The sequence below is a fragment of the Drosophila obscura genome, unplaced genomic scaffold, assembly GCF_018151105.1.
Source record: "Drosophila obscura isolate BZ-5 IFL unplaced genomic scaffold, ASM1815110v1 contig_14, whole genome shotgun sequence".
NCBI classification, from domain to species: domain Eukaryota; kingdom Metazoa; phylum Arthropoda; class Insecta; order Diptera; family Drosophilidae; genus Drosophila; species Drosophila obscura.
The window spans coordinates 30070-54829 of NW_024542724.1; the positions used below are offsets into that span (position 1 = coordinate 30070).

Genomic DNA, 24760 nt, shown 5'->3' on the forward strand with positions numbered 1-24760 from the left:
CGAAAAATTAAAAACCAAATTTTTCTCTTTTTTTTTGAGAACCATGCACAGCACACCACAGGGTAATCAGCCATGTTTTACATAGGGCAGATTAACCTGAAATCTGTTATTGCCTTATGTCTTTCGCATGCACCTTTCCTATTAAATTGCCTTTTAAGTCTTCTAAGACATAAGTAGAATTTCCAACCTTTTCTCGCACTCGAGCTTTAACAAATGATGGACACAATTTGCTTGCGATATTTTTCTCAAAATTACTTTGTACAAAGTTTCTTCTAAAAACTTCTTGTCCTACATGATAACGAACTTCCTTAGCACGTAGGTTATACTGCTTTGCCTGTTTTTCATAAGCGTTTGTAATATTTCTCTTAATCCCGGTTCTTAATAAAGCCAATTTATCTTCTCTCTTAAGAGGATGTACGGACTCTTCTAGAAGATTTAATTTTCGTAATAGTTCATATTCGGATCCATGTGTTATCATTTCCATGCCGTAGATCGCTCGGTAAGGTGAAACTTTAATGCTCTGATGTAGAGAGTTCCTTAACGCACAACTAATTGCAGCCACATTCTTGTCCCAATCTCTCTGATCTTCTTTCAAATATGCTCGAATCGCCGAAATGATAGACCTGTTCACGCGTTCAGATGCGTTTGCTTGGGGAGAATAAATAGCGGTCAGCATGTGTCTGATCTGTAATGATTTTAAAAAACTTTCAAACTCTTTTGCTCTGAATTGTACTCCATTATCACTTATCACAATTTCTGGAACGCCATACGCAAAGAAAATCTCATTTTGCAAATACGAAATAATACTAGAAGTAGTAAATTTTCGTAGTGGACATAACCAATGGAACTTGGAAAAGTGATCCAACACTATAAGTAAGCCTATAAATCCACTTTTGCTTCTGGGGTATGGTCCTAACAAATCTATATAGAGTCTCTGAAATGGTCTAGTAGATTCTGCCTGCTTTCCCATTGGTGGTCGCAGAATTATGTTCGGTGCTTTGGTTGTTTTGCACACTTCGCAATTTCGAACATAATCGCGAATTTGTTGAACCATTCCTGGCCAATAAAACTGTCTCCTAATCAAATCCAAAGTTTTCCCCATCCCTCCATGAGCTGCTACAACACAGTCATGAGCTCTTGAGATCACCTCCTTGGTTAAACTCTGTGGTATCCAAAGTTTCCAAACCTGATCTTGCAAATCTTCCGTTCCTTCATCCTTTTCGGTACGTAAATAAAGCAATCCTTCTTCAACTTTCATGTCTGGGTATTTACACTGATCTCCCGTCACCCTAGCTTGTGTAGATAGATACTCTGCATCCTTGAAATTCTTTGCTTTTAAATCAATTAACGGTCCTATTCCTTCAACTATCGATACTTCGTTTTCATATAACCTCGACAAGGCATCTGGTACGACGTGATCCTTTCCTTTACGATGGCTAATAGAAAATCGATACCCTTGCAATTGCATCGCCCATCTAGCAAGTCTACCTTTAAGATTCGCTTGTCTCATTAGCCAAATAAGACTAGCATGATCCGTAATCACTTCAAAGTTCTGAAGCTCTAGATAACATCTAAACTTTTCAATCGCTAGCAACGCCGCAAGACATTCTCGTTCTGTTACACTGTAGTTCCGTTGTGCGGTATTCAGTTTCTTACTCATATACGCGATAGGTCTTTCCTCATCATTATTTCCTCGTTGAGTCAAAACTGCCCCTACCCCAAAGTCACTCGCATCACAATGTAAATAAAACTTCTGTGAAAAGTCTGGATTCTGTAAGACCGGTGCTGATGTTAGTACGGTCTTCACTTTTTCAAAAGCCTGTTGAGCTTCCTCTGTCCATTGAAATTTCCGTTTGTTTGAAATTAATTGTGTGATTGGGAAAGTCAAATCCGAAAAATTTGGAATAAATCTTCGATACCATCCAGCAAGTCCGAGAAATCCCCTAACTTGTCGTAATGTTTTTGGCACTGGCCATGACATAATAGCTTCGATTTTCCCCAAATCTGTGGCAATACCTCCACCTCCAATCACGTATCCCAAATATCTAGTTTGAGTAACACAGAATTTACTTTTCGCAATGTTTAACGTCAAATTAGCTCGACGAAATTGTTCTGAAATCCGCTTGAGCACCTCCAAATGAGAATCAAATGTATCTGATACTACAACCAAATCGTCCAGGTAACCAAAAACGCAATGTTTTAAATCTGGTGGAATTAGCTCATCCATTAATCTGCACATTGTCTGTGGTGCGTTGCATAACCCAAAAGGCATAACTTTAAATTGATAAAGAGGACGTCCGGGAATAGTAAAAGCCGTAATCGGACGTGCTGCTTCTGACAACTTAATCTGCCAAAAGGCATCTTTCAGGTCCAACTTTGTAATGATATTTGCCTTGGGCATTCTCGAAAATATTCCCTCAATATTGGGTAAAGGATATGCGTCCTTTTCAGTAACTGCATTGATTTTTCTCGCATCCAAACAAAGCCTTACTTTGCCTGGTTTTATGACCATGCGCATTGGAGAACTCCACGGACTCGAAGAGACTTCAATGACGTCCATAGCTAACATGCGATCAACTTCTTGATATACAAGTTTTTCTACAGCTGGTGATACTGGATAAAATCGCTGTTTGACTGGTTTACCCTTACCGATATCAATATCGTGTTCTAGTAAAGATGTTCGCCCTAGGCCTTGAATTTCAAAATTTGGAAACAATTTTACTACTGACTCTAGCTGATGTTGTTGCTGCATTGTCAATGGATATTTATGTTCTTGACTCGCCTCTTTTGTAATGAGTGTGTCTGTTTCGAGACTAGCGACTACACTTGGAACCAAATTAAATTCTTTCCAAAAGTCTATTCCCAATATAACCCTTTTGTTCAATGATGGAATGACGAAGAAGTTCAAATCTCTTTTAAGGTTATTGTACGTAATGGTAACTCTAAGTTTTCCTACGATTTCATGTCCTTTTCCGTCTGCTGTTTTCACCTGTCCCACAATCCGTTTAAAATCTGAGTATTTTGACCAATCTTTTGTGGCAAGATCGGATCCGACACAGCTAATGTTTGCTCCGGTATCTAGTAAACCGAGCTCTTGAAAATCTAGAAAGGAAACTTTAGCGTAAAGTCGCCCATCTTCTTTGCAATCTAAAATTGACGATATAAGCAATTTTCTGGTAGTTTTCACCTCGTTCCAAAACTTCCGCGCTCTTTGCGTAGATAATTTATTCTTTTCTGAATTCTTAAATATTCGTTCTCGCGTTGTTTCGTAATCTTTTAGCCTTTCATGATATGGCCTAACATGACGATGACATCCCTGAATACGACTTTGAATTTTATTCGTTTCGAACTTTTTCCTATCTGGTATTAAAATTGTCATATCCGGTGAATGTTGTTGTTCTGCTGGTTGTGGTTTTAATTCTGCCCCTTTTGGAACGACCACCTGCACAAAACGAGTACTATTCTGATCTACTTCGGGGCCATACGACGATCTTGATCGAATGGACCCTTCTTCGGGTTTTCCGACTTTCGACTAAGACAAACTGCACACTGCGGCTTATAAACGTTCTTCTGACCACATCCATAGCAGAAAATTGTTCTTACTTGAGCACACATGTCCCAACAATGTCCTTCCTGTTCACAGTTCCAACATTTTAAGATACGCTTTGCCAACTGCACCGCATCTATTTCTCCTGGTACGCTTTCAAAATGCTCTTGTTCCATTTCCAGTTCTGATACTTTTTTCTGCTTCCCAAATCTATCAAAAATCTTGTTCTGAGACTTCAATCCCGCTTGTTCTGCTATCAAATTTTCTCTCATGCGACACATCTTTCTTAATTGACCCACGGATGAAATTTCTTCAAACAAAATCTGATGTCGAATTTCCATACGAAGATTTCTAATGAGAATTTTGATGAGGCGCGATTCTTCCAGCGGTACTGTCAACCGTGTTGCAATACTCATGACATCATCGTAGTAATCATCAAAGCTTTCTCCAACTTCCTGCTTTCTAGCCCTCATCTCTTCTTCGGTCTCATCGTCTGTACGTAAATCCACGTATTGTCGTTTAAGTGCCGTACAGAACTCCTGCCATTCGATCACGACGACTTCTTTGCGATATTGCCAATACCAATCTCTCGCTTTTCCTGCAAGCAGAATGTGTAGGTTTCTACAGATGGCTTTAAAATCACTACTAAGACAGTCATGCGTAAAAGCTCGAAGTCTGTATAAAAACTCTTCAACCGGTAGACCTTTTGATGCACCATCAAACCGTAAACTCCAATTTTGAATTAGATGAGTGATCTTTTCTGGACTCAAAGTACAGATTGATCGATTGTTTCCTCTGCTATCCCTATTAACTTCCCTAGGGTTACTGTGGACCGAATCTCTAGCTTCCGTCGTATTATGAGCTGCCGACGGTGAATTTTCTACGGACCTTCCTGCTAGTTTCGCCTCGATTATTGCTTCCAGACTCTCTAATAGTGCCGACCAATTAGTACTTCCGAAGCTAACTGAACTAGTCACCGAGTGGTTTACACTATCCCTTTCTTGCCTGTTCGGTAAATCTAAACCTTGGGTATTACCTAGAGGATTTTCTTGACTAGCTATGGCCTGTGCTTTTGCCTGTTTAGCCGGTCGTCGTTCCCTATTAGCTAAGTGTTTTTTCCTTAGTTCCTTTCCTACTCCTTTTTCCAAGTTCCTATTTCCAGTGCTCCTCGTATTATATCCTTTCGGAATGGCTCCTGTTGGCGGCGGTGGATTACTTGTCGTACCCGTTGCCCCTTGTTCACCCGAACCCACTTGGACGGCTTTAATGTCTCTAACACTAATCAATTTCCTACAAACTTGACATTCCTTATGCTCCTCAATATGCGGTACAATGCAATTCCGATGAAAGAGGTGATCGCAGGGAGTTACACCGCACTGTTCCTCTGCTACGATGGCTTTCTTGCAAATATTGCAACGATGTTCCACTTCGAATATCCTTGTGTCGTCCATAGGTTGTTCCCGACCCGCTCTGGGACTATGTTCAACAATTGTTCTATTCATCGTTTCTTTGGGATGAATTTGTAACAAAATGTAATATAACAAAAAATTTTCTTTTTTTTCTTTTTAAACGTTTGAATAATTTTTTTCTAATTTTATAAAATATTTCCTATCCGTAACGATCCGAAAAAGAGTTCAAACATATGAGTTAGGTAATCGTCTAGTTCAATAAACCAAACAAATTAAAAAATTTGTTTTCCAGGTGCATCAATTCAATAACCCTATGTTAATTACGCCAGCTATTGATCGTACAATCTCGGATGCTGTTACCAATGAAATTGTATTCGACTCAATGCTACCCCAACCACATGCCATGTTAATGACCCGACAAAATTCCTAAGATCATCCAACTTTCCAAGAGACTAACCTCGCTGCTTCAAGCTAACACCTGTTGACCTAGTTCTAACTGGAATCAATCCAATTGTAGAATTCTGAGTCAACCTGTTGTGTAAGCTCGCCACAAGGTATTCTCAAATAGTTGGTTGGTATTTAATCCCGTGAAAGCCAGTTCACCCTTTCGATGCTCGGACTAACATTCGGTACCATCTTTGATCCATAACAGTTGTATACAGGAACATCAAAAGCAGTTAACTCGCGGTAGATTCTCGGTCCCGCCAACAATCTGTTTCGCCAGTCAATGCTACTTGATCCCTGGACACGAAAAGGAAAAATTTTGTTTTTCACCATAAAGCTGGAACTGAAAATGAAGCACTAATTCAATCCCTAGTCTATCTAGGCTCTTGAGCTTAGCTGCCCCACGTTGGGCGCCAAAATATGTAATGTACCAAACCCCTCTATGCATATAGCACAGTGCAGACCGTAGCGTGAGGCCGGTCTTAACGTTGGACGTTCCCTGAGTATCCTGTTGGCAGTGAAGAAGGTCGATGGGACACAACTAGCAAAACAGCCTGTGGGGGGGTTCTTGACCCATTCCATCTCCAACCTCAGAGTACACATTTAATAATGTCCCTTGCCTTAATGTTTACTTTCATCGATCAACGCAATGCAAAGTGCAACGCGACTCACAACGAATGAAAAATGATTAACTTTGAACCAGACTCTACTCTCTTCAATTTCTCACTAATACACCCATTCCACTGAGATGTGTGGACCGTGAGTCTGCTTGATGGTATGCAGTAACGCGTCTCAACCCTCCCGACCATTGAGCTTTTCTGCGCACAATAAATATTTGAAAAAACTCCCAAAAACGATATCTCTTCTCTCTCTTCTTCTTCACATTACTTCAAGGAAATATTAATTATTTTATTTACTCCATAATTTTTACACAAAACTTAATACTTGAAACCATTACCTTTAATCTTCATAACTCATTTAATAAGCCAACACAACTTAAATACTTCATAATAATATTCTTTTGCTTTCATAACTAGACTTTTATACCCTATTTTCATTATTATTGCTCAAACAATTCCTTTGATAAATTCTATTCTTACTAATTTTTAATCTCGTTGCTTTTGCTCATATTCACTTTCACATATACAACCGCTGAAAAGAAGTTTTAATTAAATAATAACATAATATATAAAAACTAATAAGAATATAGAAAAATCAATTCAATGCAAATATATCATAAGGGGTTAAGGTTTTCTTGTATCAAAGTGAAACCAATAAAACGAGGAAAGTCAGCAAACGCAAAATCAAAACAAACACGCAAAAAATCGGTGCAGGTGCTTTGCGGATTGCATCGTTATCTCTGTTAACTCTCTTTCTTCACCTCTTCTTTCGATCGCACACTCTATCTCACAGAGACGGGTATGTCGGTTTCCACGCTTTCTTTTACATGGTTAATTTCTTTTGGTTTTTATTGGTTGTTTTTATTCGGTCTGTTGGACTCACCCAGATTTATCGTAGAAGGCCTTCTAGAAGATCGGTTTGATTTTTTTTTTTATTGATTTTAGGTAATTAGTTTGGGGTGATAGAGCATTACAAGTCTCGCTTCACTGGGTTATTTTCACTCTGCCTTTTCACTCACTTTGCATGTCTTAGTTACTTTACACTTTATTCTTTTGTCCGGTTGTACATGTGTTGGTGATCTTGAACGTGCCTATTCGTTTACATGTCTTCTTTTTGATGTAATTGCGAATTTCTTTTACTCAACCCTAAATTTTCACTAATTCACTAATTGCTGCTGCTTCGCCTTCTTCTGCTTGTCTCCGGTATTCCGTTTTCCAAACGTTCTGCTCCGGTCGTTAACCCTGCTCTCCCGCTAATGTCAATCAAACAAACTCAGACTGCGCATATGTAACGTTGCTGCGGCTGCTGGTCTGCCAAAGAAAGTTGCGTCGGGGAGCTCGGCCCTTTCCACGGGTTCTTCTGCCCCTGACTTGACCCTGATCTGGTCTATGAGGAGAGGTTAGGTCAGAAAATTGTCTTGGACTATAAAAACCCCTTATTTCTCACCTTTTTCTTTATTTTCCTTCGCTATGTTTTTGTTGGGCACAGCAATGTTTTAAAAGCGCCTGCTTTGAACCAAAATCTGTTCTGGAATACAGTCTTATAAATTCCATGTGACTCCCTACAATCTTCCACGAAATATTTACCTGGCCGAACTATAGACCACTTTCAAAACAATTCTTTTCGAAGATTTATTTAAAATTCCCACGGATGCCTTAAATATTTCGAGATTGCTCTTTGAATATTTAGGACTTATACTATTAGCCTGGGTTAAGCGCGTAATTTAATTTCGATACGAAAAATTAGGTCTGGTCAGTTACGCTGGTACGATCAAATAGGAAGAGAAAATTCGCTGAGCTCGACAAGAACCTATTCTCGCTCCACTCAAAACGATCGAGTTTACGAGCTTTCTTCCCAGCTGACTGTGTTGTGAAACTCGCGAGTGTATCTCCTAACGTAATGAGCTTAAATTTCCCGCCAAATCGATAACAATTTATACGAATTCTACGAAAAATTAAAAACCAAATTTTTCTTTTTTTTTTGAGAACCATTCTTTGTTTCTGCTTTTCTGCGAATGGAAACCACAGTTTGACTTGAGATCGTCATGAATAATGGTAGTTATGGAAATGAACTTTAGTCTGGACTCAGGCACTTGTACATAATCTGACGAGTGCAGTGAACTTGTTGAAAATTCCTTTGCTTGAAATCAGTTTATCCACTGAATTGCTCCCACCCGGAACTACACACAGGAACCAAGGGTGCTCCGCATCGCTGAGAGTTTGCGTTTTCCATCATCCTCATTATTGGCGCCATTCTGTGGCCGTCTTCGGTCCTTTGGCACTCGGCTGACAGCCACCAGAAATGGCAGGAAAGCTTTTTCCGCTTCCTACTTATTCATATATCCATTCATTTTAAGAATGTACAAAGGCCTGACTGTGTCTGGTCCGCTTATTCTTGAGGCGTGAAATGCGTGTCAAAAATTAAAGCCTCAAAGTTTCTACGGAGGAGTTTTCCGTCGGGCCACCAGTCGAAAGTTGAGTGTTTCGCCTACACAGCCGAGGGAGAAAATACTGAATTCAAGTTTTGAGAGTTCAGTAAAATATTTCTCTGTCTCGTTGAAATTAAATTTTTATTTCCTCCTAATTGTTTCTGCGCAAGAAGTTTGCTCTTAGTCTCTGGTCCTTTGGAACAACACTTTTCATCGAATACTAAAATTTCATTAAATTCAATGCCATTTGGTGTTAATGCGAAGTGAGAATCCAAAAACTAAAGGTGTAAAATATTTACAAATATATTGAGTGGTGTTTTTTTTCTCATGCCATGACTCACTTATGAAATCAAATTATTATATATAAATCGATTTTATGATTGCCTCTAAATGAATATACTACAATTTTCAGGACTGTTCATTTATCAGAAAATATTTTCCATTTGTACCAATTAAAACTTTTATTCTAAAAGAAAAAAATAGGTGAACCATCTGAAGCATGTTTATAAATAAAAACTTCTTTTGAGCTTTCGAAAAATGGAAAAAAGCTCTCTGTGAAAAAATCAGAAGATCTTTTCCATTTAGAGTAAAAGGATTTATAATATGAATATTTTTATTTTTAATTATATATTGGCCAAAAATCCCCGTTGTCGTCGTGGTCCATGGAATTCCAACCCGAACTGGCAATTGCCTTACCATTTTATTTCTTTTTCCGTGTTCTGACTCCAGACTTTTCGTGCATTTTCTGTGTCTTTTTCGCTTTCTCTGATAAACATTTTACAACTTATAATCCTTAAAGTAGAAAAATTCGTCCTACCTCAAGCTGGATCAAAATACAAAACTTTAAATGGGTAAGAACCTTAACTTTCTTGATATGAAGTTTAAGGTTATGATATAATGTGCCCAGTGGGCCACTTTTGGTAAGCAGAACTGGCGCTGTGGGATGAACCAAACGTAATGTTACGGTTAGAAAAACGCAATGAAAATGTAAATGAAATCTCCAAAAACATTTTACTATTGCTAAGCAAATTTTGAAACCAACAAAGAACTTTATCATGCAATTGTGTGTATTGTTGTTGCGTTTTTTGCCGTTCACAGCAAATGTATGCACAAGTAATTTACATGACAATTTTTTCAAGGAGCACAAAAATTGTCAGAGAAACTTTCAAATTCCCCAAGAAGTACTTGCAAAGCGGACATAAATTCAAATAAATTGTACATTAAAGTTACATTTATCTTTAAATATATGCTTTAATTAAATGGAGAAATGGCGACCACAATATGGAATTGTGTGCCTCACATTGAATTACTTAAATTATTTATCCCATGTGTAGAGGCTTAGACATTAGCACGACACAATTTTAATTAAACCTAAACTAGAATGAGGGGAAGGCTTTTTGAGTGGTAGTGTTAGATACTCTTACAGATTTTTTGTTTCTGTAGAGATTCGATGTTTTGGTTCTACATATTATACCCCTTTCGTTCTCTGTATTCAATGAAAGCTTTGTGATATAATTATCCAAAAGCAAAACTCAGCAAAACTCAGGTCGCTTAATGGTGTAATGAAATCTTGGCCTTTTTTACGGACGAATTTATACTGAAATGTAAAAACTGAAAGATTACAATCAACGAACAACTCTACACAGTAAAATTAACACACTACACAGAACCTCCCACTCATCCTTAGGGGTTAGAAATTTAGTTAAAAAGTTGTGTTGGCTGTAGAGGAGAGTAGGCCAAAGAGCGTAAATATTCGAGACAGACTCAAATGCAATTTTGTGTCTTGATTTTGGCCAACCCGATGGCCGCGCGCTGTCAACTCCGATGTGCCTTTGATGTTGGTTTATGGGCAGCGCCTTTCATTAGTAGCCAACTTGATGGCTGACTGGTAGGAATGGCTGTCAGTATTATGCCATTTGTAGCCCACGCCCTGACAGCGGCGAAATGTAATTCAATGAAGCCAGCAAACTTGCCTGAATTTCGATTCATGTTGTCAGTCTCCTTGCCTACCATTTTGGGGTTGGTTCCGATCATGACATCCGTTTTCTCAGCTTCAATAAGGAAAATGCGATTTCAAGCTGTCACGATTGTAATAAAACTGTTCCAAACTTTGCTGATACTTATTTGCATTTCAAACATTTCCGTTCTAACTTTCTGATCAAATTTCTATCTTCCATGTCAGGTAAAAGCATCAATCATTTCCCATAAATAAAGTTACACCTCCATTGCTTACCACCACTGTGACCAATCCCCACCATTCCATTTCCCCGTTTAATTGATTTCGATTGTTTCGTGTCCCGCGGATGCCATCGCAAACTCTCATTTCAATTCAATTTTATTCATCGCCATCGACTGACCATAAAAAAAAAACTCATAGCTGTCATTTTTATTGCATTCGGCGTGGTCCTGTTGTCCGCCAATACCTTAGCTCAAATGAGGCGTAGGCCCTGCCGTATGATGAACTGCACACAAACATACGAATGTGCCGTGAAAAGCAGAAGAGACGGCCGGAAGAGAAAACTTCTTTGCAAAAACTATAGATATCCGTCTGACGATTGTCAGGAAGCCCATTTATCAGGCTGTATGAAACTGTTCTGCTGATGAATGCAATTTAGCCAACAATAATAGTTCTTCTATCGTTTTTTTCCACAGCTCTAGCCCAAAGAGTGCTCCATGAATGAAATTCTTTATGGCAGAACGCTTGAGGGAAGCGAAGTATTCTAGTCAGTGGAAAATGGAAATTACCTTTCCATCTGGGAAACCTCTCTACAGTATAGTAAATGACATTAGAAGCGTCAGGGGGTTAGGCCGATTGTATCCATCACAATGAAATCAGCGAGGTTGCTCGAAAGCCTAAGTAACAGAAAAAAGGAGAAAGCCAGGCAACAAAGGAGCCGAAACACTCACAGAAATTGGCCCAACTAATGACATTATTGAGTAGAAATGGCAGACGGGAAAAAAGTGGTCGACAGCCCAAAGATATTAGAAACCAATTTGCTTGTGTGTGGGTTGGTTTCTAGAAGCTATGCAGCACGAGGAAGAATAATCCAAATCAATTGTACAGCTTTCACTGGAATAAAGGGAAACCATTCGACCAGAACTTTGAGGCTTAGCAACGTTTCATTTTCTTATCGGCCGCTCTAATACGATTTTAATTAGAGATGAAAACTTTGTTTTTCCCTTCGATTCCTTTTCTCGATTTCAATCCCTAAAATTAGTGCTTAATTGGCAGCACTTTTAGTGCTTGACTTCCCCGCAAAGGTTGCTACGAGTAACCTTACTGAAGCCCATTCCGCCTCGAATCTCTGAAATTAAAGAACATTTAAACAGCTCAAAGGTCAAGCCGACATTAACAGAGCCAGCCCAGACCAAGGCCCATCTTCCTGGCAATGACAATGATGATGAGGACTTAACCCCATTATTGATGTGAAATTATGAGGATGACTGACTGCACCACAGGAAAAATGGAAATAAATTGATGTACAAATTATAGACCGACAGAAAAAAAATGTAATTTATTTCTATATATTGTTTATCACTTTTAAAATGGCCAACAGTGCAATTTGATTCGCTGCCCGACGTCAGCGACAGTTCGGTCTATGATTGTCAGCCAGAGATCTTTCATATGTACAATTGTATGTATATGTCAATTTATATGTAGGGAAATGAATATATCCTTCGGATCCAAACAAAATAAACGCTTGCTAACTACCATTTAATGACCTTTTTCCATGAAAATAATTCTGTTTCTAATGTGTACTTTTGTTGTGACCATTCAAAGTTTAATTTAAAATTAAATTATGGTACTTGACAATTTGAGAATACACTCGTACTTTGCGCTCTTGTCAACAGTAATTCTTCTGTCAGCTTATCTCCTGCATTATCCAAATGAGCCCCGGGTCTGATGCTATTATTATACCACCCGCAAACACCCTGAGCTCCAGCTAATTCTGTTTGATACCTTATGACAGGCTTTGTGGCATTAATGTCAGGTTATCTACTTCCCCATGGGCATGTCTGGGGCTCACTCCTAATTAGCAGTGTAATAAACGCATTCGAATGCAGTTCTTCAGGGAAGTTTCAAATCAACTTAGCTTCACATTCTATATTCTTAAAGTGTTGTTCAATATTTTCACGACTTCACATCAGTATTTTCGCCCGCATATTAACTTTTGAATTTATCTGCTCAAACGTGGAATAAAAATAATTTCATCCCAAGGCTCTTCCCATCCTCCTATCCTATTCCCATCATCCTAGCCCTTCCTCCTTTATGATTGATGGGAGTCAGCCAGGAATTGATGTCATTCATGTGACTGCAAATTATCTCCGCATGATTGGTTAACCTTTCTCCTTTTGTCAATCACAGACAGCTCTCCCACTCCCACGCAAAAAATACTTTGAAAACTTAACTTTCATGATTTTATTTGGATCCCACACTAAACACTGTTCGACCTTCACTTTGCAATGATGTCTGTAATAAAGCGGCAGACACTTAATTATAAATGCATTTACACGCCATAGTTATGTCAAAATAATTTACAGCCTTGCTTTCACTGCTTCATGAATAATACCATTTATGAGAAACATATAAAATTCGGCAGATAATTCTAATGTTACAGGGCATTAGTTAAGAAAATAAATAAAATTAAAATGGTGAGTTTGCTTCCAAGTCTTGAAGGATATATTCAATGAAAATAATTTATTTACCAATGTTTCTTATAAAAGTTTTTTCCTTTTTTTCTCGTCGATATATGTATGATTCCTTTCATTTTTTATAAATCTCTTTACTATCTTAGTTTTATTTCATGTTTTTCCAACACCAAAGTCGCCACCAATTTACATTCAGAATAGTTGATGCAATGAAAATACAATCTATTAAATTCACCGTTTACCTTTCACACCTATTCCAATACATTTCCAAATTGCAAATTACGTGTCCGTATAAATTATTTATAAAATTAACGTTGCCTATTTAAAATGCAATTTAATTCCTTGCAAGGACAATGACAGAGGACATTCCCCCCACAGATAGTCCTGAAAAAGAAGGCACAGAAAAAGGATTCAAAGAATAGGGGCAAATTAAACAGCACTCTGTGCCGATGTCATGTCCAGGGCCCAAGGCCCGTACCGGACCAAATGAATTAATTAATTTTTTAAATGCTTCCCCGGTTTGCCCACTTTCTTCTTACTTGCAAATTTATTGGTTTTTTTCCAGTGTGGACGGGGACACACAGAAATCGCATAAAAACACAAAATAAAGGGAATTGGATAAGAAAAAGTAATTGCACAGGTCTGCTAACGAGGTGCCCAAGTAGCCTCGAGTTTGAGCATAAACAGGTTTCCAATATGTCACTGAATGAAAGTGGTATCGTTCCCTGGGACAACAAACCAAATGGATTCCCTATGCGAAAAGTGTGAATGGCAAAATAAAACCGACGGATGAGCTAAACCTTTATTTATTTTTAAGATCCCCAAGGCACATTTAAAACATTAACTATGAAATAACTAAAAAAAACCTGACAGAAGTAACATGTCTAACTTGGCAGAGATATTTTTAGTCGATTATAAATATTAATTTATTTTTATAGCTGCCAAATTGATGCACCTTAAGGAGCTGGCAAAAGCCATGCCTGAGAAATTCCATCTCAGGTGTATGGCCATGATGATTGGGATTTGCTTGCATACCAAATAAGATAAATAAGATTGTCAATAAAATGTTCAATGTTTATTCTGGACAAGTATATCAATAAATTTTTTAGGGTTTCGACACTACATAAACATCATTAAGCAGCAATTTTAATGCTGAAAAAAGAACCACACTTAATATTCTGGGGAGGCAATTGTTTATGAACACTTTTTATGACACTCTCAAATTTAGAGTCACTAAGAGTCTAAATGAAAGACAAATTGCAATTGAAAACTTACAAAAACTTTAATTGAGTTTACCAATCAAATTGCTCAATAAGCTTGACCAACAGAAATTAATTAAATATATTTTACAGCAAAACTACTTTTGCTTTTTCAACTGCTCCAGAAGTGTCTTGATATGGCCCAGGCTTTGGCTGTGTCAAAACTGCCAGTGCAATGCAGATAAACGAAGCTAATTAGCAAACATTTAAAGGTTCTCAAAACGCTCTTAGGCTACATAAACTAAACTTTTCGCCACTTTCCAGTGCAGGCGAAACAAACCTGGTCGAGGCTCCTGCTATTAGATACCGATTGCCTCCCCGTTATGGGGCTCCATCCATTCATTATCATAATCATCCTCGGCGTCGTGACGGCACTTGTGAATTTTTGTCGGCCATTTGTCGGAAAGTTTCCGGCGCTAGGCTTCCATTTCAGCGGAAGATACAGATTAAAGAAAACTGCATGATAGAACCTGTACATTCATGGCAACATTCCAGAAAATAGTGGCTTGAATAGTAGGTTTTTTTCTATAGAGGATAACCTTACCTAGCCATTTAAAAATGTGAGAGTTTACATATCATCAGAGCCTGGATATTTTGAATGTGGCGGCAACTATTTGCACTCTAGATTCTTCAGTGTTATTCACTCCTCGCTATTCAAAGCCTGTAATTTTAGATTTTTGGACACACCCCAACCCCGTACTAATTATTTATAGGCAAGACTTTGGTTCTCTCGGGCTCAAGGAAAAGCTCATTAAAATCACCCAAGACTTGCATTAAGCGGACATGCATTAACTTTTTGTCTCTGCCAAACGACAAAGTTTTAGCTCCGAAAACTTTCACACACCTGACGTAACAGGTCTGAAAAGAAAAACCCAAGGCGGGTAAAGAATAGGGACATTTCCACATGACTTGGGTCTTACAAAGATGCAAGCAGCTGCTGTGCAAGCGAAAAAGGGCGAAAAGTTTCAAATGCAGTTTGATGTCTTCAACAAGCATCCATCCAGCCGAGAGCCAGGCACACAAATGCTCTCTCACATTTTTGTGGTAGTTCCTTGTGATGACACATTCTTGAGGCAGTTGTGAAGTTATGCTAATTTTTATAGCAACAAAAGCAACTAAAAGAGCAGCTTCTGACGACAGGTTTTGAATTTTAATAACTAAACTAGTAGACCCACGCGCTTCGCTGCTTGCTAAATGCAGTTAATGCTTAGGAATTCATCGAAACTAAACAATAATCAAAAGCATAGAATATACTTACACAAATTTCAATTTTGTCAGAAAACAATTTTTCATTCAAAAAAAGTATAAAAATCCATAATAAATTGTTCTGTTCTACAGAATGACACAAAATAAAATTAAATGGGCGTTGAAACACACATTTTTAGACCAAATTTGAGATTTTTTTGTTAATTTTTAATTTTGGATGAAAGTTAAAACTTTTGTATAGAAAAAATGCCACATACTCTGGCTATCATTTAAAAAACAGCATGCAATTTGGTACACGCGTTGCGGAGATAGCCGCTTACACACACATTTTTTTCTACAAATTTATAGTATAGAAGATAATAAAAATTTCATGACTGCATTACGATTCAATTAGTTATCTACAAAAAAGGACAAGCGGGATCTGAGTAAGTCGGCTGACTCGACAATTATATACCTGGTACTCAGTGGAAGCTGTTGAGGACTTATAAAAAGAAAAGTATTGTATATTTTTCATAAGCTCCACTGGAAATGGGATTGTCTTTTATTTCGGTATATAAATATAGAACCTCATCGACTGTCCTTATGGGAAAGGAAGATAGAAATCGATAGAGTGCAAGTTGTACTTCTAATTCGGTATTTAATGACTATGAATCCAAATTGCACCATCGAATTATTTGAAGTATGTTAAATCTGATCAACAAAGAATACCAAAATAATTGTTAATCGTGAATAAATAAATAAATAAAAATGCGCTATGAATATACAATATACAGTTTATTGCTTGGACGAGTACATACCCTTAGGAGTGAGTACCCTTGAATCCCTGTTTTATATGTTGTGTACCAGGTATAAAAAGTGCGCAACATTTTGTTATTCATACATTGGTAAGGGCTTTTGCAGCAGTTGCATCTTCATTCTGTTAGTCCTCTTATGGCTGACACTTTGTTCTTTTGGTCGAATAAGTTTCGAAGGGTCTTAGCTTTTGGCGTGTAAGGTGCAGAACGTGTCTCTGGCACGTGACAGTGCGGTTGGTCAGCGAAACTCATCGCCTTGGGTGCACATAAGCTTTAAAGCTGTCAATACTCCTCTACCAAAGGGATTGACACACTATAAACATTGTGGCTTAAAACTTTTGGTTTCCATGGTGTCCAGGCGAAGACCAACTAGAATTTGCAGTCTAGGCACCAGTTTGAAGGAATGTGGAATGGCTATCCCTTACATCTCAATAGCATTTTATACTTTTTTTACTACTAAAGAAAATTTGCTGCTGCAAAAGCTTTTTGCATTTTCATTAATTTATTGGGAAAACTCATCGCCTGCCATCGGCTTGGATCCGTTTGCTCTATTTGCCCTTATCTGACAGGACTAAGCAACACCCAAAGTTCGGCAAGCAGCACAATCAGACGATTGTCCGACAAGGAAAGGAAAGAAAACGTGTTTCCTTCTAGCCATTAGCATTAATATTTCAACGCCTTCGGGTGCTGTCGCTCTCTGCGCCTTCCAGTGCCCTGTGACCGCTGTCTTTTCCGCAGCAAGAGGCTGTGAACATTTTTGAGCTATGCGATGTCGTTTTCGGGTAGCGTAACAAGCTTAATTTCTGTACTAGTCAGCTGCTGCCAGATTTACGTGTTGTTGTGGCAGAACCAGAAGTATAAGCAGAAGGCGGAGAAGGAAAAAAAGTACTCACTGGATGAGGATGCTGCCTCCCAATTCATGCACACACTCCTCAATTTCGCGCCTGAACTTGCTTCATAAACTAGATTCGGATCGAATTTTGTGTACCCGGTAATAGAAATTGTATACTGCATATATCAACAAGAATGAAACATCCAGCGGGGTATTATGCCAACAAATTATGATAACAATAATGATTATATTCTGACAAATTTAACAAGTGGATTGATGGAAAGCCTCAGACGTAGAATAGAATAATGGGTATCAATCTATCTCATAAACAAACTGATTACCGGTATCCCACAGTCCAAATATCTAACATAGCAATCGTGCTTTATTTTTGGTGTTGTTCTGTTGCTCACAGCACCCTATGGAAGTGTATAGGTATGAAATGGGACCCGGTTGGGTCTGGTTATAGTTATAGTAGTTCTTTCTGCATATGGCAGCGGCAGTGGCAGTAGCACGGCTGATGAGAATTGCCGAGCTGCCTGTAAGGCTTCAACGGCAACTTTCTTGCCATTGTTGTTTTTGTAATTGTTGCTGCTGAGTGTGTACAAAAGTTTTACTGAATTTATGAGTGCTGTGAATGTTGTTATTAATTTATATTGTTATTGTTATTAATTTATAAAACTGTTTCCAACCCGCCTCAAGTACAACTGAAATATGTTCGAGAGAACCAGAACCAGAGCCCCTCCATGCAGCTGGAATGTGTATACCCTGCCATACATTTTGCCAGTTGTTCTTTAAGCTAAATGTTTTCCTGCTCTAATGCAAGAGAAAAGGTTTATTTGGGCTAATTTCCGTGTCCGTTTTGAGCTAGTGAGCTTAAGTGACATTCTGTTTCCATCAGGCTAACAAGAAGCGGCGATGGTTAATAGAGTTATTTTGTCACTCACCTTAAGAAGTTTTAACCTGAACCTGAACCCTGAGTTGAGAGCCTGCGAAAGCCCCAAACGGTTGCAGCCAACTCTTGCATAGTGGCTCAGTTACAGTTAATTAAGTGCGACTTTCCATTTTACACCACTTAGTAAGCAAACACACTCTTGCTGCATTATACATATAGACAGCTGACTTGTGAAAGCTATGCTGCAACTACCTCTATTTAAAGGAATAGTTGCTTGAGGAAGGAAGAGGAGCAACTTTTTTACTTTGCATAAGCCGAACAGTAAGAAATGGAAGCGCTGATGTCGATGGAGTTGCTCCAAGCATTTACAAATTAATAATTACTTGCCCAGAGACCACCTCAAAGGTGGATGCAGTAGGCAAAGATTTTCTCATTTCCGATTGGAATATTACCACTTTTTTCTGATGGAAAACTTTGCACTAAAACGAAAGACACGATAATTTTTCAATTACAGTTGAGTCTGAGCCCTAAAAAAATGGAAAATAATTTCCATCATATTTTCCGTCTATAATTTCCTTTGAATTTCTTTATAATAAATCAAATGCTTTTTCTTAACCAGGAATTTGAAATTGGAGTTTTGTGTCAGCAAAAGAATATTCAAAATGATATAGGATAAGTGGAAATCGAGCGCATAAGCGGATAAAAAATTTCAGAAAATAATAAATATAAATATTAAGCTCGTTCTCTTTGAATACCTCTTCTTATTTATTTATCAATTTATTTTATACTATAACTTAATTCCCCAACAAAAAAAAACCACATGGTGCTATGAGGGGTTTTTTGCATTTAACTTTTCATTGCAGGAATCCACTATTGTCCAACTATTTTTAATGCAGGAGTGAAAAAGTGCTTTTCATTAATTTCACAGGAAAAAAAAAAGGGGTAACAGCAAACAAATGCGTAGCATAATTAACAGTGCGAATGAAGAGGAAATAACAAAAAAGTCAAACTACAAATTGAAGTACGCAACAGAGGGAACCCACAGAGACAGAATGAGAGGCCGACTCGAGTAGACCATAAACGAGAAGGAAGGGAGTCGCTTGGGCACAAACTTACCCACCAGTCAGGATAACCATTTTTTTGATAGACCGCCGGCACTTTTTAAATTACGGGTATAAAAAGGCGCCACAACCCCACGGAAACCGCCAGGGCGCCGACACAGTCGCAAATAATAATTTGCATGTTAAGCTGCGCCGAAAATAAAGTGAATAAGAACTTACAGTTGGCATAAAATAGTCATAAACGGAATTCGATCAGTCTTCTGATGCCTGCTCCATTTCTCCATTCTGCCACTGCCCCCAGCTGCTTCCGGATACCGCTGGCCATGTTAAAGGCTGCAAAGTATCGCATCGGTAATTTTTTATACCCGTACTCAAAGAGTTAAGGGGTGTATTTGATTTGTTGTAAAAGTGGAAGTGTGCAACGCAGAGAAGAAAACTTTTCCGACCCCATAAAGTATATAGATGAGCGCCTATATATCAGAGACTATAAGAGCTGGAGTAACCAAATTTTGTTTCCTGACTCATGTCATACTGCAACAAGTGAATTTCAAACACGCCCCAGCAAAGGACGAAAATCTGTGGCAGCCAAAATTTTTAAGATACGAGAAAACTGAAAGCCGCAGTTTCGTAGAGATTGATCATATCTATTGCCGAATCTGAATCAGATTGAATCATAATTATAGCCACAAAGAAGAAATTAATTTTCAGTTACTTCCCCCGCCCCTCCAGCACTCATTCTCCTTCTCGCTCGCACACACTCTGCCTGTGCAATGCGCGGAGAAGATATGTAATATATATTCTTTAAGTAAAATCTACATTTTGGATGTGTCATCGACATTGTATATGTAGATCAAAGATGTTGCAAAAAAATGTAAAATGTAAACTTTTTTTTAAATTCTACATAACTCATAAGCTCACAAATTTATATACTGACTTAGTACGGGTATAAAAGAAGAGTCGCGTCCATAGAAGCGACTCACACGTTCCTTTTAGTTTATTTTCTTTTTGCACATACAAGCACAAGCCTCACACTAACACTCACACTGATACTGATTCAATCAGAGAGATACGCATGCACAATGCCTTTATTTAAAGTAATTTGTCTTTGTCCTCGGAAATGAATTAATCTATAAGTACTTAACCATTCCCATAGATTCCAAATCCCTCGCCAAAGTCTCTGTTTATCTATTTCCTCTACTAGCATATCTCCCATCAAAAGCACGGGAAGTTTCAAACAGACACATACAAATTAATTTCAGCTGTCAACGGCTAGAGACAAACTTTTCGGTGACTAGGCCATGAATTTCGCAGGGGCTCCTGTTCTAGTAGTAGTCTTTAACAATGGCAGGATATGGCGGAAATTATCAGCTCATTTGTCAGTCGTCGCCACGAGGTGGAAAATAAATTACGCGACACTTAAGCCTAGCCATGTGCTCGTAAGATGACGATTCTGTTGTTGGCTGGAGTGCTGGTACGAGTATGAGTGTCAGAATACCAATAAAAGTGACTGCTAGGCTGGGTTGCTGTCGAATTTCCTACATTCCCACAAAGTCACGCACAACAAGCAACAAGACGTGTTTGTTGGCACTTGCATCGCATTTTACCCGGCATCTGGTTTGTTTGTTTGTCCTAAGCGGCTTTTGTTTGGCACAAGCCATTTGTCAACTCATTATTGGCCCTGGCTGCGGCTGCTACTGCCCAGAAAATGCTGCTAATTGAAACGTGTTTCAACTCCAATCCTCTTTAAGTTTGGCAATTTCCTCTCCTTAATTATACCCGTACTCAAAAAAGAGTTAAGGGGTATATTAGATTTGTGGTAAAAGTGGATGTGTGTAACGCAGAGAAGGAAACGTTTCCGACCCCATAAAGTATATATATTCTTGATCAGCATCAATAGCCGAGTCGATATAGCCATGTCTGTCTGTCCGTCTGTCTGTCCGTTTGTCTGTCTGTCTGTCTGTCCGTCTTGTTGAGCGCCTAGATCTCAAAAACTATAAAAGCTAGGGCAACCAAATTTGGTTTCCAGACTCATGTGATATCACACTGCTACAACTGGACAAAGGACGTTAATCTGTGGCAGGCACAATTTTAAAGTAGCGATAAAACTAAAAACGCAGTATCGTAGAAAATACCCATATCTACCAGATTGCCAGAATGAAGAAATTAATTTTCTGATGCTTCCGCCGCCCCCTCCTGCAAGATGCCAACCACTCATTCACCTTCTCGCTCGCACACTCTGCCGCGATGTAAATCTAAATGGTAAATATATAATCTACATGTTAGATGTAGAATATACAGAGTATATGTAGATGTAGATAAGAGATGTAGCAAACAATTTTAAATAAAAATTTTTGTAATTTTAAAATTCTAAAAAATTATAAGCTAAAAAATGTATATACTGACTGAGTACGGGTATAAGTAAAGTCGCGTCCCCAGAAGCGACTCACACGTTCCTTCTCGTTTTTTTTTGCGTGTCATCTCACCCTCATCCCGAAAGCAAAGTACATCGCTGCATTGACCTTTTCGGCCTGTCAGTTGCACTAATTAAACCGCATTGCGCGTCTGTCAGCATGCCTTGCAGTGTCCTTTAATGGTAAAGGTAAGCAAAAATACAACAAACAAAAAGTACACTTAAAATAAAGGCTGCAGTGCTTGGGGATATTTTAACGAGCGCTCTGTAATAAGATCAGCAAACACTCCTTTCGAGTTTTCAGAGTTTAAATTCCCTTAAGTTTACATATACACAAATTATAATTGCAAAATTGTATTGTTATTATCAGTAATCCCTTTTAGCCAATAAGCTTCCCTCGTTGCTTACTTAACCTTGATTTTCCTTTTTTAATTCGTATTCATGACAACAACTCCCTTAGGTAAAACGAACTGAATCTGATCGACATTACCGCAGGCAAGAGTATGAAAAATAGTTACCAGTTAAATTAATTTTAATGAATATCATTCCATGGTTTGTTCTTCCCGGCTTGTCAGGTAGTTTTTTCTTTTTCATTTTGTTGCCTTGACATGAGATCAATTTACATACAGGGTGCCATTTCCATTGAAATGCAATCCACAATCGCCTGCAATGACCAAACCAAAGTTAAAATCCCACTAAGCCGATCCTTGAGGAGCTATGTACCAGTGCTGTTATTCTCCACGAGTCAAAAAATCTGTGCACACATAAATCTCAAGTAAATACAGATTGAGGTACTTGATTTTTTGGTTATAAAACTTTCGGTCGAAATAAAAGGGTCAACATTGTGACTTCATGTACAGAGACGAGCCATGGCAGCCATTTCCGCTTCATTCTGCATTTGCCATTTCGGACGGATGAGGGCTTTTGGCCGCCAAACAACATCTCATTGTAACACGATATGTGGACATTCATACATGGATGTGCTTCTGTGTGTGTTCATGAGTTCATTTATATGTGAGTGCGTATTTCAATAGCAATTCCAAGTATTTGAAGTGCTCTAGTGCGTTAAGATTCTGGGACCTCCACGCCCAAACCATTCCCTCTGCAACCATCTTTAACTTAGCTCTTAGTGTCAGTCATGGTGGATTAAGCAACTGAAATTGTACTAGACATAGACTAACCCAAATTCACGCTAGCCTCTGTCAAACAACTTAATTTGCATGTGTTGGTAATCCCGCTATCTTAGATAACCCACTGACATGTTATTTACAACATTTATTTATTTGTTTTCAGGGGGAGGACTCACATGTAGCATTAATTTCGTCCAAGATGTTGCCAATCGACCGTAGAGTTCAGGTAAGGAAAGTAGGTAAAAACTTTTGCACTTTTAAAATTTAAATTTAAATTTAAAATTATAGATGGTGGCGCTCGAGTATTTGTTCCGTTGCACCAATCTCTCCCTGCTGTCCGATCAGTCCCGCAACACCCTCATGAAGGTCCCTGGATATAGACATTGAACAATTGCGTTACAGTTTCAGTGGCGTCCTGCGTTACGCCCAATGGGGGAAGGAAAAGCGGCGAAAAAATAATTGCGGAGTAATGCAAAGTGGTCGCAAGGGCACAAATCCATTATTTTGTTCCTCGATACACAAAGCTTCATGTAAGAGAGGTCCTGAGATCACACTTCCAATAGAGTTAGCAATTCTGTACCGATATTTTCCATCATATGCCACACTCATCCATAACTCATCCTGCAGTCTGCTAATTGGTGTAGAGACAGAAAGCTTATGGCTAACTAACTCTTGAAACACACAGAATTTCATTAAATTAAAAGTCAGCCAGTCGTTGCACCTCATCCACACGGAAACAGAGAGCCGGTCAGAGCTCGAGCATATTTTATAAATCAATTAAATTTCTCTCCAAACATTTAAACTTGCTAAACCACAGTAGCAGCAAAAGGTAAAGGCAGCAACCGCTGCAAATAATACAATTGGGTAGAAATATCAAATTTAAGCTACTACTTAAAACTTTCTCCTTTGGCATGGAAAGTTTTTCCAGCATAAAACTCCCAATGACCTCAAAAATTCTGAGGCCAGGACCGTCCCTTCGCTTTAGCTTTTAATACGGCTGACCCAAAGGCAAAGTTAGAGAGCGAGCTCAATGAAAATTTCAAATTGATTTTGTTAATTTGTTGCGGGAACTTTTTCTCCCCGCCCAGACATAATTTTTGCATTTAAATTTGGATTTTTTCAAGCTCCAACCCCAGCGCGGGTGACATTTTCCCAGACATCTAATACAGCCCGCAGTCATAAACATTTTTCACAGACAAAAAGCAGACAAGCAAAGGTAGGCGAGAGCATTGCCAGACATTTGACAACCTAGCTGAGTAAACAAAGATATCAGTTGCCATGGGATGTTTCGAGGACTGAGATAAACTAAGGGGTCATTTACAATTCTCGCCCTATTACACTAGTCAACACGATTTTTCCTCAAGGAACAAAACGAACTTTTTCTTAAAGATTTGGGGCTTAGAAATGGTTTGATGATATTTTTTTTTTCTATGGCAGAACTTTTTTTTGAAGAATTTTTGAAAACTGGTATTTTTTTTTAATTTTAAGGTAGCTTGTTTTTTTCACATAGCTCTAGTATTTACGTCTGGTTGTAAAGAACTTTGCTATTTTGAAAAGATAATTAAAACAGCTAGAAGTTTAGCCCAAACACTTTGTGATTACAGCTTACCGTCTGGGAAATATAAAGCATTGAAATGCAAAAATGATGATTTATGTGGGGTATTTTTTACGAAATTTTGACTTTAAAAACTCAGGAAAAGTGGAAAAAAATTATACTTGTGTCCTCTATTTTTTGTGTATAGGTGCATTAATTTGGCGTCGTTTAAGGTATCGCTTATTAAAATCTATGGAGAGACTTTGGAGCTAAAATTCGTTAACCAAACCTAAAATATGGAAAAATGAACAAAAAATACCTTTTGGAAGGTTCGGGCCCAACTGCCAATCGAACGGGATCGCGATCAGGTACCAAATGTACAGCCCTTTTTCGTTTGCTTTGTACCTTTCTTTACTCTCCGATTGATTGTCTAACAAAGATAATGTTCACAAATATCGGCTCACGAAAAATTTTGTATTTAGCCAACTCCTCCTCCTCCTTCTGCTCTTAATAGAAATCTAATGATAAATCTGCAACCCCACG

At 38.4% G+C, this 24760-nt stretch overlaps 1 long non-coding RNA gene across 2 annotated transcripts; it reads right to left on the reverse strand.

Annotated features, from left to right (window-relative positions):
* Window positions 1-7304: 7304 nt before the first annotated feature.
* Window positions 7305-7966, reverse strand: LOC121405512. Of its 2 annotated transcripts, none has more exons than XR_005968619.1 (3): window positions 7608-7966; window positions 7468-7543; window positions 7305-7407 (listed from the first exon to the last, which is right to left on the reverse strand). It is a non-coding gene; the product is annotated as an uncharacterized LOC121405512 (long non-coding RNA). The 2 variants fall into 2 exon arrangements; XR_005968620.1 differs by having other exon boundaries at window positions 7468-7548.
* Window positions 7967-24760: the final 16794 nt, after the last annotated feature.